The sequence below is a fragment of the Crassostrea angulata genome, chromosome 4 (genome assembly GCF_025612915.1).
Source record: "Crassostrea angulata isolate pt1a10 chromosome 4, ASM2561291v2, whole genome shotgun sequence".
Classification (NCBI taxonomy): Eukaryota; Metazoa; Mollusca; class Bivalvia; order Ostreida; family Ostreidae; genus Magallana; species Magallana angulata.
Window position 1 is genome coordinate 789467 of NC_069114.1, and position 15114 is coordinate 804580.

General features: G+C 32.5%; 1 protein-coding gene and 1 long non-coding RNA gene across 2 annotated transcripts in view; both read right to left on the reverse strand.

Annotated features, from left to right (window-relative positions):
- Positions 1–15114, reverse strand: part of LOC128179519 (uncharacterized) — a 271672-nt gene that overhangs the window by 30014 nt on the left and 226544 nt on the right. The window lies entirely within an intron of this gene.
- LOC128179536 (uncharacterized) lies at positions 6811–13422 on the reverse strand. The gene is made up of 3 exons (XR_008243097.1): positions 13122–13422; positions 10825–10986; positions 6811–7693 (listed from the first exon to the last, which is right to left on the reverse strand). It is a non-coding gene; the product is annotated as an uncharacterized LOC128179536 (long non-coding RNA).

The following is a 15114-nucleotide window of genomic DNA, read 5'->3' on the forward strand; positions in this document are numbered from 1 at the left end:
GAAAGGTTAAGAAGGATTTGTGGCCATCTTAAACAGTTGAGTATCAAAATGTAAACATTTCTTGAACTGGCTTGATTCTGCCCAAAACTGACCAAAACTGCTATCAAAAGATAAACAAGAGGCCAAGGGATCACATCACTCACCTGAGCAACAGCAGCCATAATTCTGATCAAATCAGCATTGCAATATATAATTCAAAATGACTTGACAATTTAGTAGAAGAGATCTTGCTCAAAAAAATTTAAAATCTTCCTGTTTTTACATGTACCACATATTTTTATGTTAAAACCAGACTCCTTTTGGGTTTTTCTCAGTATTTGAAAGACGATCATTCTCTATTCCTACATGTATTTAATCTCCACCCCTTTAGTGGCCCCATCTTTCTTCGGGGAACCGTGATTTGATCAAACTTGTGCTCTCACACAAGTTTCAGCTTTTTGGGCTGAATGCTTTTTCAGATGATTTTTAAAGGTTTTTCTCTAATATACATTCCTATCTAAAAATTCGAACCACCCCCCCCCCCCCCCACACAAGTTACAGCTTTCTTGGACGACTGATTTTAAAGGGACTAGGACACGATTTAACTAAAAATTTTCAAGTTTTATTTTTTCATTTTCAATGTTTATACTGATAAATATAGAAGTTTTTAATGCTATGTCAAAATTTGAAAGTTAAATATCAAGTTATAAGCAAGAAAGAGATTTCATAATTCTTTGTTTTGTAAACAAAGCTCGAATATTGTCATTTTTTACATATGTGTTGTATTGGTGTAAGTTTCAATCAAATGTATCTTTCTTTTGTTGATACTAGTATTTATAAAGATATTGAGTTAGTTTAAATTGTTTTTTACATGTCATTTTGTCTAAGAAATGGTAAATCTCTACATTATATATTTTGTAAACAACTAGAAGACTCGAGCTTTATTTACATAACAACCAATTCTTACCTCTGTATCTCGCTTGTAACTTGACTTTAACATTCAATATGATGGTCAATCATTTAAAATGTACCGGTAAACCATTTAATACAAAAAAATAGAAATAAAATATTTGATCTCAGATCGTGTCCAAGTCTCTTTAAGAATAAGCTTTTAAAATTTGTTTCCTCTTTTAATCTTATGTTAAAATTCACCCCTTTCCATTGTGGCCCTACCCTACCCACTCTACACCCGGGGATGATTTGAAACAACTTGATTCTACACTACATGAGGTTGCTTCTACATGGGTCCCAGCTTTTTTGACAAAATGGTTTTTGAGAAGATTTTTCAAGATTTTTTCTTGGAAATATAAATCTGAGTAAATATTCATCCCCTAACATTGTGGCGCCATCCATTTTTCGGGGTTTATAATTTGAACAACATAATTTGGACAAACTTTAATCTACTCTACCTGAGAATGTTTTTTTTTTCGTGTTTTTTTTTCGCAAAGTTGATTTTTATTTTTAAACATTTTCTCTATATAAGCATTTGTAACATTTAACCCCATTATTGTGGTCCCATCTCTACACTATCTGGGGACGCTTCCCAAAAGTTTCTGCTTTTCGGGTCTAACAGTTTTTTAATAAGAAGATTTTTAAACATTTATATATATATTCCTGTGAAAACATTCATCCCCCCGATGTGGCCCGATCCTTCCCTCAGAGATTATGATTTGATTTGACTACATGAGGTTGTTTTCTCTATATATTCCTGTGTAAAAATTTATGCCCGATGTGGACCAATCACATTCCCGGTAATATGATTTGAGCAAACTTAAAAGTACATTACATGAGGATGTTTTCAAACAAGTTTCAGCTTTTCTGGTCAAATGGTTTTTATGCGGAAGATTTTTTTTCTATGAATTCCTGTGTAAAAATTAATACCCCCGATGTAGCCCCATCCTACCCCTAGGGACCATTTTATGAACAAACTTGAATTTACTCTACCTGAGGATATTTCCAAACAAGTTTCAGCTTTTGACGATGTGGTTTATGAGAAGAATTTTTTAAAACATTTTCTCTATATAATTCTTTGTAAAATTTCAATTATTCATTGTTGTCTAATCCTACCCACGGGGATTATAATTTAAACAAACTTAAATCTACACAACATAAGGATGTTCCCAAACAAATTTCAGCTTTTCTGGTCAAAACGTTTAAGAGAAGAATATTTATATAATCCTATGTAAAAATTCATCCTCCAATTGTTGCTACACCTTACCTCCCAGGGCCATGATTTCAACAAACTTGTTTTTACACAACCTGAGGACACTTCCCAAAAATTTCATCTTCATTTCATAGAGGGCATTGTTATTTATTTGAGAAAAAAAAATTGAATCCCCTTAACCCAATGATTCTTTGTGCCGAGTGGATTGAAATTGGCTCAGTGATTCTGGAGATGATGAAAATGTGAAAAGGTTACGACAACGACGCCAACGCCAACGACAGTCAAAGAACAAATTTTGATCAGGCGAGCTCAAAAGAAATATGATGTTTTACAATTACGCATACAAGAACAAAGCAATGCGTTTTTAATCACATAGAACAGCGTAGAAATGAGAAGGTGCATACTTATTTTGAAGATTTGAAATTCTGAAAAAGTATGAAAGAGCTTACTTTGTGTCCTCTCTACAACGATTTGTTGAAATAAAGGATAAAGAATATTGCACAAAACTTAGTCACAAAATTTTGTGCCCTATTTTATTTGTCGGCACCAGATCTATTTTAATTTTAGAACAAAAATAATCCAGTCTATACTTAGAACTCCTTTGTCTATGGAGGCACATCGACGTTATATTTTTATTTTTAAAAATGTCAATTCAAAACAACCTTTTTGTTGTGTGTTGAATGTTTAATGTGACAGACATCTCTTTACTAGACCCAAGTTTATTTTTTCAGTTCTAATTCAAATTACATTTTTGCTGGAAATAGGATAGAAGTCCAAAAAATTAATTGTATAGAATAAAAAATAAACATATATTTTTCAATGAAAATATAACTTCAATGTACCTCAAAAGACGGGAAAATATATATCATCCCAACTGAGACCAATTTAATAAAAGAATAGGGCACTCAATATTTAGACAAATTTACAACTTAAATAAGCAAGCTTCGACCTTTTTTTCACAATTTGTTGTAGAGTTGACAACAATGACCACCTTTCGATTTTTTGTTTTTGCTTCAGATTTTTAAATCCTGAATTTAAATCTGAAGCTGTGCAGTTTTAAGTGATTAAAAAGGCATTGCTTTTCTTGTTGTGTTATTGGCAAGCATAACGAATTGTAAAATCACGTGAATAAGAGACAAGTTAACAAAAATATGACAAGTTGACACAATTATCTGACAAGATAACATTAAGATCTGACAAGTTTATTAACGACTCATATTTTTTCAGTATTATTTCATCTGACTTGTCGGCATATATGATTTCAACAAAAATACAAAATCATCTGATAAATCGATTTTTTGATTGTTGATGTTGATTTGTCAAATCTTTATATCAGAAAAATATGATACTGGTAAGATGGCAGAAATTATGCATGTACACTTTTTTATTTAAATTTGTTTGACACGTTGATAAGTAACAAGTCGACATAACTTATATATAGTATATCGACGACATAAAGATTGGAAAATTGCATGATGGCAGAAATATGCCACCATAAACCCATCACATATAATGATATATATTCTTTATGATTGTTTTATCTTGTGAGTTTAAAATTAACTAAAATTACAAAATCTATTTTTGTCAATTTGGCCATAATTCACATCATCCGAAGTTCACAAAATGTTATATTTCGTCAATTAAAATGAAAAATATTTACTCGATTATTCGAACAATAGCAAGGTAATGTCCCACGAGACAACAACTATTTCCCTGGGCTTTGTCTCGAGAGTAATTGTAAATTAGATTCCAAATACACCCCTGCCAATGTGTTCGAAATGTTTTCTTTATCGTTGCTAAGTATGTAATAAACCCAGATGTGCTCGAATGAAAGTTCATGATACTTCACCGAGATTTGTTCAGTTCCTGTGAAATTTCGAGCGGAAGTGTAAGTGTTTGGATAATATTCTCAAAATACGTAAGTACTGGTCAATTTTCATTTTATCTCCTACTTTGATTTATGTAAAAACATCAAAATCTTTTAAGATGTATGTCTTATTTCACCATCTATAGCGGTTATTTAAATTTAGCGATGATATTCAGAACAGAGTTACCGTTCGTGTTCAATAGGAGTCACGTGAGCAACCTCATGTGTAAATTTATCAGCGATACGTCATATGCACAACAAGTGATGACGTATCGCTTTTGTTCATTGGTTAAGGACGTTGGATCCTGCGATCAAAAGTCTCTAAGTTTTTTTCTAAAGTATTTTTTTAACATCTACACATATATCTAAACCAAAATTCAAAACAAAATGTTGGGGTCTATATGCTCCTTTCGGTGCTACGGTGTATTTAATATGACCTTTCTGCACTGAAAGTGCAAATTGCACATAAATTGCTTTTCCCTCTGTAATTTTTTATAGAAATGAACCATGGTATCAAGTACAAATTTACATGATTTAGAATTAATAAAATTAAAATTATCATAATGAAAAAGTTTGCAATTACTTCACCTTATGGGTATTTTGACCTTTTTGCACTGAAAAAATACTATTTTTATTCATAAACGATTCAACATGCAATTAAATGATTAAAATGTCTCAAACTTTTTCTCAAATTCTGACAGACTTGTCAAAAGAAACTTAAATATTCAGCAAATAAAAACAAAAGTATGGGTCTATAATGTAAATTTTGAGATATGGCATGAAATGAGCTAATTTTAGGGGAAAATTGGAGTTGATTTTTTCTTTACTTTTATGAAATATCACTTATACATGCCAATATATGTCGATAGAAATATTGAAATATTGTTGAAATATGCTTTTTGAAACGACACGAAGATATCCCAATGCAAAAACTATCTATAAGAAAGCCAAAATGACGGTACTCTAAAACAACTGAGTTATGAAAAATGTTCATTTTCTTCTTAAAAACCTTCCGCCACAAAATATAGTCCCTTACTACACTCTCTAAATATGGAATTTTTCCTTCAGTATGTTATTCAATATAGTTTATTTGGCATTGTAAAAAAGGAATTCACAAGTAGAATTCATATAAGACACAGAATTTCCAGACTAGAGGTGACACAAAATGGCTACCAAAAATCAAAGGATCGAACCTCTTTAAGGATGACGTTTACTCAGAACGAAAAAAAATTCCACTGATGATAATGAAAAACCAACTATTGTGCGTTATAGACCTTTGATTGAAGTGTTAATTTTCATTTTCAAAAAAGTAGGTCAATGACCTATTTTTTGAGTTAATGGCCATTGTATATTTTTGGAAAATTAAAGGAAAATCCCTTAAAATTTTACACTATGATTCAGATTTTCTTAAGTATGAAAATAATACAAATTGTTCAACACTTTTGAAAATGAAATACAATTTATGAATGGCAGTGATATTAAATGCATACAAAGCATTAAGTTTTCGTTCACAATTTTTATAAATATTCCAGTCCGAATTTCCTCTATCACTTTTTAAATTCCTACCCATATTTGATCCAATTTTACAAAAAATTGAATGATGATAATACAAAAACATTTATAGTATTAAACTACTTATATTGATCTTATTCTGTTGGCATATAATTTATATGAGGTCAATGATCAAAATTTTGAGATATGGTGTCTTTTCTCGTTTTTAAGCATATTTCAATATTTTTTTAATTCGGTCCATACGGTTATTATAATGAATGAATGAGGTAAAACTAACAGAAAATATGCAAAACTGTATAGACTAAAATATAAAATCTTAACTTTTAATATTAGAGTACTTCCAAAAATATCTAAGCGGAAAACAAAATCTTCAAAATTTAGTCCGAATTTCCTCTGTTTGGCTATAAGTCTATTTTTGTTTTGGCATAATTCCATAATAAAGAAGGAATATGGAATGTTATGTCAATAATAATTCATTTCGCAGATACTTTTTGTGTTTAGAACAAATTTTCATCATGACATTGAACTTTATAACATTCCGAATTTGGGAACTCAAACCATGAGTAAACAACACCCTTAAGCTGTATTAGAGGTGTGTGCGAGGGGAATGGATGACAGTAGGGAGCTAGGCAACAATTGTAACTATGTTTTATTTGTTCAAATAAACTTGTATATATATAATATGTGGTTGTTCACTGTGACGTATGTTTCCATAAACCACGTGTAGAGTGGTTGAAAATATAAACATTGGGTTGCAAAATAAAATCATAGCCATGTTTGATGCTTGTGGTGTGCAATACTATGTTTTTAAAAAAATAATGGGTGAATGTTTTGCATAAAAACTTAGTATATTGAGCCATTTTCAAGGAACATTCTGCATATAATACTATAGTCTCTTTCACTATTGATGTTATTACTAGGTCAGGCGCGGATCGAAAATTAATTCCTAGGGGGGATCTCTACTACGCATGTTAATTGTTGCAACAGCAGAAAAAAACACTATTTTTTGTATTGTATTTCTAGAACACATTTTATCCACCAATTAATGAAAATAAAGTGTAAAATCAATATACTTCTAGAATTTATATTTGACAACAAGTACCTAGATTCTATGAAATAAACACGAGGCACGATTTTTACTGCGAAACTGAAAGGGTCAAATAAAACCACGTGTTCTAAAATTTGAATGACAATAACATTCGCAGGGGTGAAAAAGTCGGACACCATTCAACTGTACAATGTATGTGCTGCTGCGTGTTTTAATTTTATCACCTGCAACGACGCAGGATTATGGACTACAATGTTAGCTTCTTAAGAAACTAATAAAGTCAGCCAGCGGCATTTAAATTTTAGGGTAAACGTGACTACACAATCTATTCAAATACTAGATAAATAGTTTTCAGAACAACAACTATATGCGGGTGCACATCTAGTTTGCAGCCTTATTTTTATGGCTGTACATGTAGGTGAGGAGTTAAGCGTGTAGCGGTGTACATGCAATGTATGAATGCACACCTTCTTATTACTTAAAGTTGTAATTTTGTAGACACAGCTCTCTAGCTTATTTTCATGGTCTGGTGGCAAACTACTTCCAATATATTTACTTTTCAATCTCACTAAGAGAGTTGGGAAGATATACGCGGACTCCGGACAGTGGCTGCAGACGACTCCCAGCTTCGTGGATAAAATGAAAATCACGTACAGTTTCAAGGATACGTAAATTCGTGGCCAATGACCCTATCAATACAAACTGTTAATAGATATTGCACTTCAATGAACACTTCATTTCGTGGATCAACTTAATAACGAAATCCACGAAAATTGGTGTTCAACGAATATTGATGAAAACACAGTAACTTAATATAGTCAGCCCGCGGGCTGACTAATAAACAGGGGACATGTGCACGCTATTACATAAAAGTATCAAGCCAAACATACTAATGCACCTTTATCATTAGTCTTTGTTGAGTTTTCTGAACACTTTACGTAAAGAAAATGTTTATACTTACATACTCATATAGAGGGAGACAAAAGGACAGGTATGTTCCTAGTAAAACAGACAACAGTCGTATGTGTCCATAAAGCGCCATGGTGTGCGTTTTACCACATACGCATTTACTCCAAAAACATAACCTTAGTGCAACTTTTCTGGAACCAGTAACTAAGGCCATCTAAATCAACAAACGGCACTGAATTACTGAATTACTTAGGTAAAATCACTTTCGGTTTCGAACATCTTTACCCCGGCCCTTTATTTGCGCGTTTCAAACAAAAATTAGTAAATTTCCTATGTAGATGATATATTTCAAACTTTTATTCAATCTGTACAGTAACATAAATCGATTTTTTTTTATTTGCTGCAACAATGAAACTGTAATTAGAAAGGAACTAGTGGGGAACTACTTCTTGTTCTCAAATGGGCAGGGTAGAATAAAATATGTGACCCAGTTTGCACGGTGTAATGTCATTTAGTATGTGTATGTTCACGGTTTGGCTTAAACACAAATTTTCTTATTTAAATATTTTTGATAACAACAATGATATATCTTTTCGTCTATTGCTTAACCAAAATTCAAATGTTGGGATAAAAGCAAGATAATAAAGTTTGGATAGAAACAGGTGTATAAAACTTCCAGTTAAAGTTAAATTAATTATGACCTAAACACTACTGTTATCATTGAAAAGTAAAACAATTTAATTTGTCGTTAGAGGTAAGTTGTGTTTATACGATTGAAATCTTATGAATTTTGCGATAACATATACTTAGTAAACAATATCCAGTTGATAGCAACGCCATTTGCATATAAGCGTGTAACTATTCTCTTTTGAGAAGTGGACAGGCATAGCCTACATCCACTTCTCTTCGCAAGCCCTCATATTTTGATTCTGGAAAACGTGTAAATGTCGGAACCAAAGACGGTTTACGCTTCGACCGCTGTTTCGACTCCAGTTTCCCTCAATTTTCGTACCAAACCTATTATTTCTACATTTGAAACAATAATGCATCCATATATCACATACAAATCAACACTAACCCGCTGTCAAATCATTTTCTCAACTTCTTCATTCCGGGTTTAAATTATGTGATCGCTCGCTATAGGAGGTTTAAAAAGTAGAAAATTTAGAGTCGGAAAAAACGGAAAATATTGTTCTGATTGAAGACATTAGATAAAAGGCGTTTTTATTTTAATTTAAAGAGGTATAAAGAATGGTTTTGCATTCTAAGACAAATAGACAAAATTCATACGATTAAATAAATAATTAAGTCACTTAAAACAATAAAAACCCTTCATTTTAATCTTTCTTGTATGCTATATTAATCAAAATTCGTTTTAATGTTTAAAAACAGTTGTAGAGCAAAATTTGTCACCATCAGAGATGCTTAAAAAGGGAAGAAATATCACTTTGTATTTTTGTGACTCAGTATTGGTATGTACATTGTAAGATTAAGTTGATCAAGTAACGTTTTTGACATTATTGTCTTTATTAGGTTTCCAATTTTATCCGAAACACAAACATTTAATCTGCGCTGACCTAGATAAACAATGTGATACACAAAATTTAAACTCGGGATGTAGAAGTTGAGAAAATGATTTGACAACGGGTTAGTGATGATTTTTTTGTGATATATGGATGCATTTATGTTTAAAATGTAGAAATAATAGGTCTGTTACGAAAATTCAGTGAAACTGGAGTCGAAATATGGCTCCAAGTGTAAACCGTCTTTGGTTCCGACATTTACACGTTTTCCAGAATCAAAATATGAGGGCTTGCGAAGAGAAGTGGATGTAGGCTATGCCTGTCCACTTCTCAAAAGAGAATAGCGTGTAACCTGAAGCTAGCTGGTATTCATACGCTCTGTGTAGACCGGTTAAAGAGCCTTAAAATGTATGAATGAATGACAGTGGGGAGCTAGGCAACAATTGTAATTATGTTTTATTTGTTCTAATAAACTTGTATATATATAATATGTGGTTGTTCACTGTGACGTGTGTTTCCATAAACCACGTGTAGAGTGGTTGAAAATATAAACATTGGGTTGCAAAATAAAATCATAGCCATGTTTGATGCTTGTGGTGTGCAATACTATGTTTTTAAAAAAATAATGGGTGAATGTTTTGCATAAAAACTTAGTATATTGAGCCATTTTCAAGGAACATTCTGCATATAATACTATAGTCTCTTTCACTATTGATGTTATTACTAGGTCAGGCGCGGATCGAAAATTAATTCCTAGGGGGGATCTCTACTACGCATGTTAATTGTTGCAACAGCAGAAAAAAAATCTATTTTTTGTATTGTCACATTTATTTCTAGAACACATTTTATCCACCAATTAATGAAAATAAAGTGTAAAATCAATATACTTCTAGAATTTATATTTGACAACAAGTACCTAGATTCTATAAAATAAACACGAGGCACGATTTTTACTGCGAAACTGAAAGGGTCAAATAAAACCACGTGTTCTAAAATTTGAATGACAATAACATTCGCAGGGGTGAAAAAGTCGGACACCATTCAACTGTACAATGTATGTGCTGCTGCATGTTTTAATTTTATCACCTGCAACGACGCAGGATTATGGATTACAATGTTAGCTTTTTAAGAAACTAATAAAGTCAGCCAGCGGCATTTAAATTTTAGGGTAAACGTGACTACACAATCTATTCAAATACTAGATAAATAGTTTTCAGAACAACAACTATATGCGGGTGAACATCTAGTTTGCAGCCTTATTTTTATGGCTGTACATGTAGGTGAGGAGTTAAGCGTGTAGCGGTGTACATGCAATGTATGAATGCACACCTTCTTATTACTTAAAGTTGTAATTTTGTAGACACAGCTCTCTAGCTTATTTTCATGGTCTGGTGGCAAACTACTTCCAATATATTTACTTTTCAATCTCACTAAGAGAGTTGGGACGATATACGCGGTCTCCGGACAGTGGCTGCAGACGACTCCCAGCTTCGTGGATAAAATGAAAATCACGTACAGTTTCAAGGATACGTAAATTCGTGGCCAATGACCCTATCAATACAAACTGTTAATAGATATTGCACTTCAATGAACACTTCATTTCGTGGATCAACTTAATAACGAAATCCACGAAAATTGGTGTTCAACGAATATTGATGAAAACACAGTAACTTAATATAGTCAGCCCGCGGGCTGACTAATAAACAGGGGACATGTGCACGCTATTACATAAAAGTATCAAGCCAAACATACTAATGCACCTTTATCATTAGTCTTTGTTGAGTTTTCTGAACACTTTAGTTAAGAAAAGTCTTATACTTACACACTCATATAGAGGGAGACAAAAGGACAGGAATGTTCCTAGTAAAATAGAAAACAATCGTATGTGTCCAAATAGCGCCATGGTGTGCCTTTTACCACATACGCATTTACTCCAAAAACATAACCTTAGTGCGACTTTTCTGGAACCAGTAACTAAGGCCATCTAAATCAACAAACGGCACTGAATTACTGAATTACTTAGGAAAACCCACTTTCGGTTTCGAACCTCTTTACCCCGGCCCTTTATTTGCGCGTTTCAAACAAAAATTAGTAAATTTCCTATGTAGATGATATATTTCAAACTTTTATTCAATCTGTACAGTAACATTAATCGATTTTTTTATTTGCTGCAACAATGAAACTGTAATTAGAAAGGAGCTAGTGGGGAACTACTTCTTGTTCTCAAATGGGCAGGGTAGAATAAAATATGTGACCCAGTTTGCACGGTGTAATGTCATTTAGTATGCACGGTGTAATGTCATTTAGTATGTGTATGTTCATGGTTTAGCTTAAGCACACATTTTCTTATTTAAATATTTTTGATAATAACAATGATATATCTTTTCGTCTATTGCTTAACCAAAATTCAAATGTTGGGATAAAAGCAAGATAATAAAGTTTGGATAGAAACAGGTGTATAAAACTTCCAGTTAAAGTTAAATTAATTGTGACCTAAACACTACTGTTATCATTGAAAAGTAAAACAATTTAATTTGTCGTTAGAGGGAAGTTGTGTTTATACGATTGAAATCTTATGAATTTTGCGATAACATATACTTAGTAAACAATATCCAGTTGATAGCAACGCCATTTGCATATAAGCGTGTAACCTGAAGCTAGCTGGTATTCATACGCTCTGTGTAGACCGGTTAAAGAGCCTTAAAATGTATGAATGAATGACAGTGGGGAGCTAGGCAACAATTGTAATTATGCTTTATTTGTTCTAATAAACTTGTATATACATAATATGTGGTTGTTCACTGTGACGTATGTTTCCATAAACCACGTGTAGAGTGGTTGAAAATATAAACATTGGGTTGCAAAATAAAATCATAGCCATGTTTGATGCTTGTGGTGTGCAATACTATGTTTTTAAAAAAATAATGGGTGAATGTTTTGCATAAAAACTTAGTATATTGAGTCATTTTCAAGGAACATTCTGCATAAAATACTATAGTCTCTTTCACTATTGATGTTATTACTAGGTCAGGCGCGGATCGAAAATTAATTCCTAGGGGGGATCTCTTCTACGCATGTTAATTGTTGCAACAGCAGAAAAAAAATCTATTTTTTGGATTGTCACATTTATTTCTAGAACACATTTTATCCACCAATTAATGAAAATAAAGTGTAAAATCAATATACTTCTAGAATTTATATTTGACAAGTACCTAGATTCTATAAAATAAACACGAGGCACGATTTTTACTGCGAAACTGAAAGGGTCAAATAAAACCACGTGTTCTAAAATTTGAATGACAATAACATTCGCAGGGGTGAAATAGTCGGAAACCATTCAAGTGTACAATGTATGTGCTGCTGCGTGTTTTAATTTTATCACCTGCAACGACGCAGGATAATGGACTACAAGGTTAGCTTTTTAAAAAACTAATAAAGTCAGCCAGCGGCATTTAAATTTTAGGGTAAACGTGACTACACAATCTATTCAAATACTAGATAAATAGTTTTCAGAACAACAACTACATGCGGGTGCACATCTAGTTTGCAGCCTTATTTTTATGGCTATACATGTAGGTGAGGAGTTAAGCGTGTAGCGGTGTACATGCAATGTATGAATGCACACCTTCTTATTACTTAAAGTTGTAATTTTGTAGAAACAGCTCTCTAGCTTATTTTCATGGTCTGGTGGCAAACTACTTCCAATATATTTACTTTTCAATCTCACTAAGAGAGTTGGGAAGATATACGCGGTCTCCGGACAGTGGCTGCAGACGACTCCCAGCTTCGTGGATAAAATGAAAATCACGTACAGTTTCAAGGATACGTAAATTCGTGGCCAATGGCCCTATCAATACAAACTGTTAATAGATATTGCACTTCAATGAACACTTCATTTCATGGATCAACTTAATAACGAAATCCACGAAAATTGGTGTTCAACGAATATTGATGAAAACACAGTAACTTAATATAGTCAGCCCGCGGGCTGACTAATAAACAGGGGACATGTGCACGCTATTACATAAAAGTATCAAGCCAAACATACTAATGCACCTTTATCATTAGTCTTTGTTGAGTTTTCTGAACACTTTACGTAAAGAAAATGTTTATACTTACACACTCATATAGAGGGAGACAAAAGGACAGAAATGTTCCTAGTAAAACAGACAACAATCGTACGTGTCCATAAAGCGCCATGGTGTGCGTTTTACCACATACGCATTTACTCCAAAAACATAACCTTAGTGCGACTTTTCTGGAACCAGTAACTAAGGCCATCTAAATCAACAAACGGCACTGAATTACTGAATTACTTAAGAAAAACCACTTTCGGTTTCGAACCTCTTTACCCCGGCCCTTTATTTGCGCATTTCAAACAAAAATTAGTAAATTTCCTATGTAGATGATATATTTCAAACTTTTATTCAATCTGTACAGTAACATAAATCGATTTTTTTATTTGCTGCAACAATAAAACTGTAATTAGAAAGGAGTTAGTGGGGAACTACTTTTTGTTCTCAAATGGGCAGGGTAGAATAAAATATGTGACCCAGTTTGCACGGTGTAATGTCATTAAAATAGTATGTGCATGTTCACGATTTAGCTTAAGCACACATTTTCTTATTTAAATATTTTTTTTGATAAAAACAATGATTTATCTTTTCACCTATTATGTTTAATTTTGATATTCTTAATAGATTGAATGAAAAATTGTAATTATATTTTAAATTATGTTTGTCTAAAGGTGACCTGGCCTTTAGATTATTAAACTGGTAGGGGGAGTCTCTGGACACTTATACTGATTTCCCCTACACATATCTACCAGAAAAATATTTTGCTGTTACATGTATTCGCTATATTTATGTACAAATCTAAATACATGTATTATGCGTATAGTTGAAAATTTAATTGTAAATGAATGCCATTGTGAAAAATATAACTATAAAGGTGACCAGACCTTTAGATTATAAAACTGGTAGGGGGATTCTTTGGACACTAATACTGTTATTCCCCCTACACATCTAACAGAGAAATATACTGTTACATAAACCTGCTAAATACTTATGTACAAATCCAAATATATGTTTGATATCTATATATTTTTAATGTAACAACATGGTTATTTTTTTTCCTTCAAATCTTTGCTGTATTAATGACATACTTAGGATGAAACATTTCATGTGCGGAAATTTACTTGTAAATGGATATTTTCCTCCTTTTTTTCGTGCAAAATTGTAATACAAAAAAAAATTCCAAAATGTATGTTGTACTAAGCCTCTGCGCAGGCCCACTACCTTCTGTTTTGTTACATATAATTATATGATTGAATAAATGTGTGGAAACAAAAAAAAAAAACAAAAACAAAAATCTTTTCACCTATTGCTTAACCAAAACTCAAATGTTGGAATAAAAGCAAGATAATAAAGTTGGGATAGAAACAGGTGTATAAAACTTCTAGGTTATAAACGCTTCTGTGTAGTCACTCAAGTTAAATTAGAACTAAATTAGAAAAAAAATTAGGTCTCTTGAAAAAACTTAAATTTAGTCTTGGAAAAAGCAGCCTTTCCAAAATGTATATTGCCTTTGTAATGCCAATTCTCGAATATGCCTCAGTTATTTGGGATGGCTGTAGTCAATATGACATTGACAAGTTAGAAAAAGTTCAATTATATGCTGCCCGCATTATTACAGGGTTACCAATTATTGCATCAAAAACATCCTTATATTTTGAAACGGGCTGGGAAACTCTTTCTGCTAGAAGAATGACGTCTAAACTTACCACTATGTACAAGATCCACATCAAGTGTGTCCCTGAATATCTATCTCAGATTATCCCTAATTCTAGGAGTAACAATTCTGCATATAGAACTAGGAACATTGAAAATTATAGTTTACCTAGGTGTAGAACAGAACTTTGTACCGGACGCTGTGGAATACATTAAGTATAGGAGTAAGAAATGAAACTTCTATACAAAGATTTAAGAATTCATTATACAAATCTAAAAACATAGCTAAAGCTCCCTCTTTTTTTACACATGGTAAGCGCAAGCTAAACATAATACATACCAAGCTAAGACACAATTGCATACTCAATTATGATTTACACAAA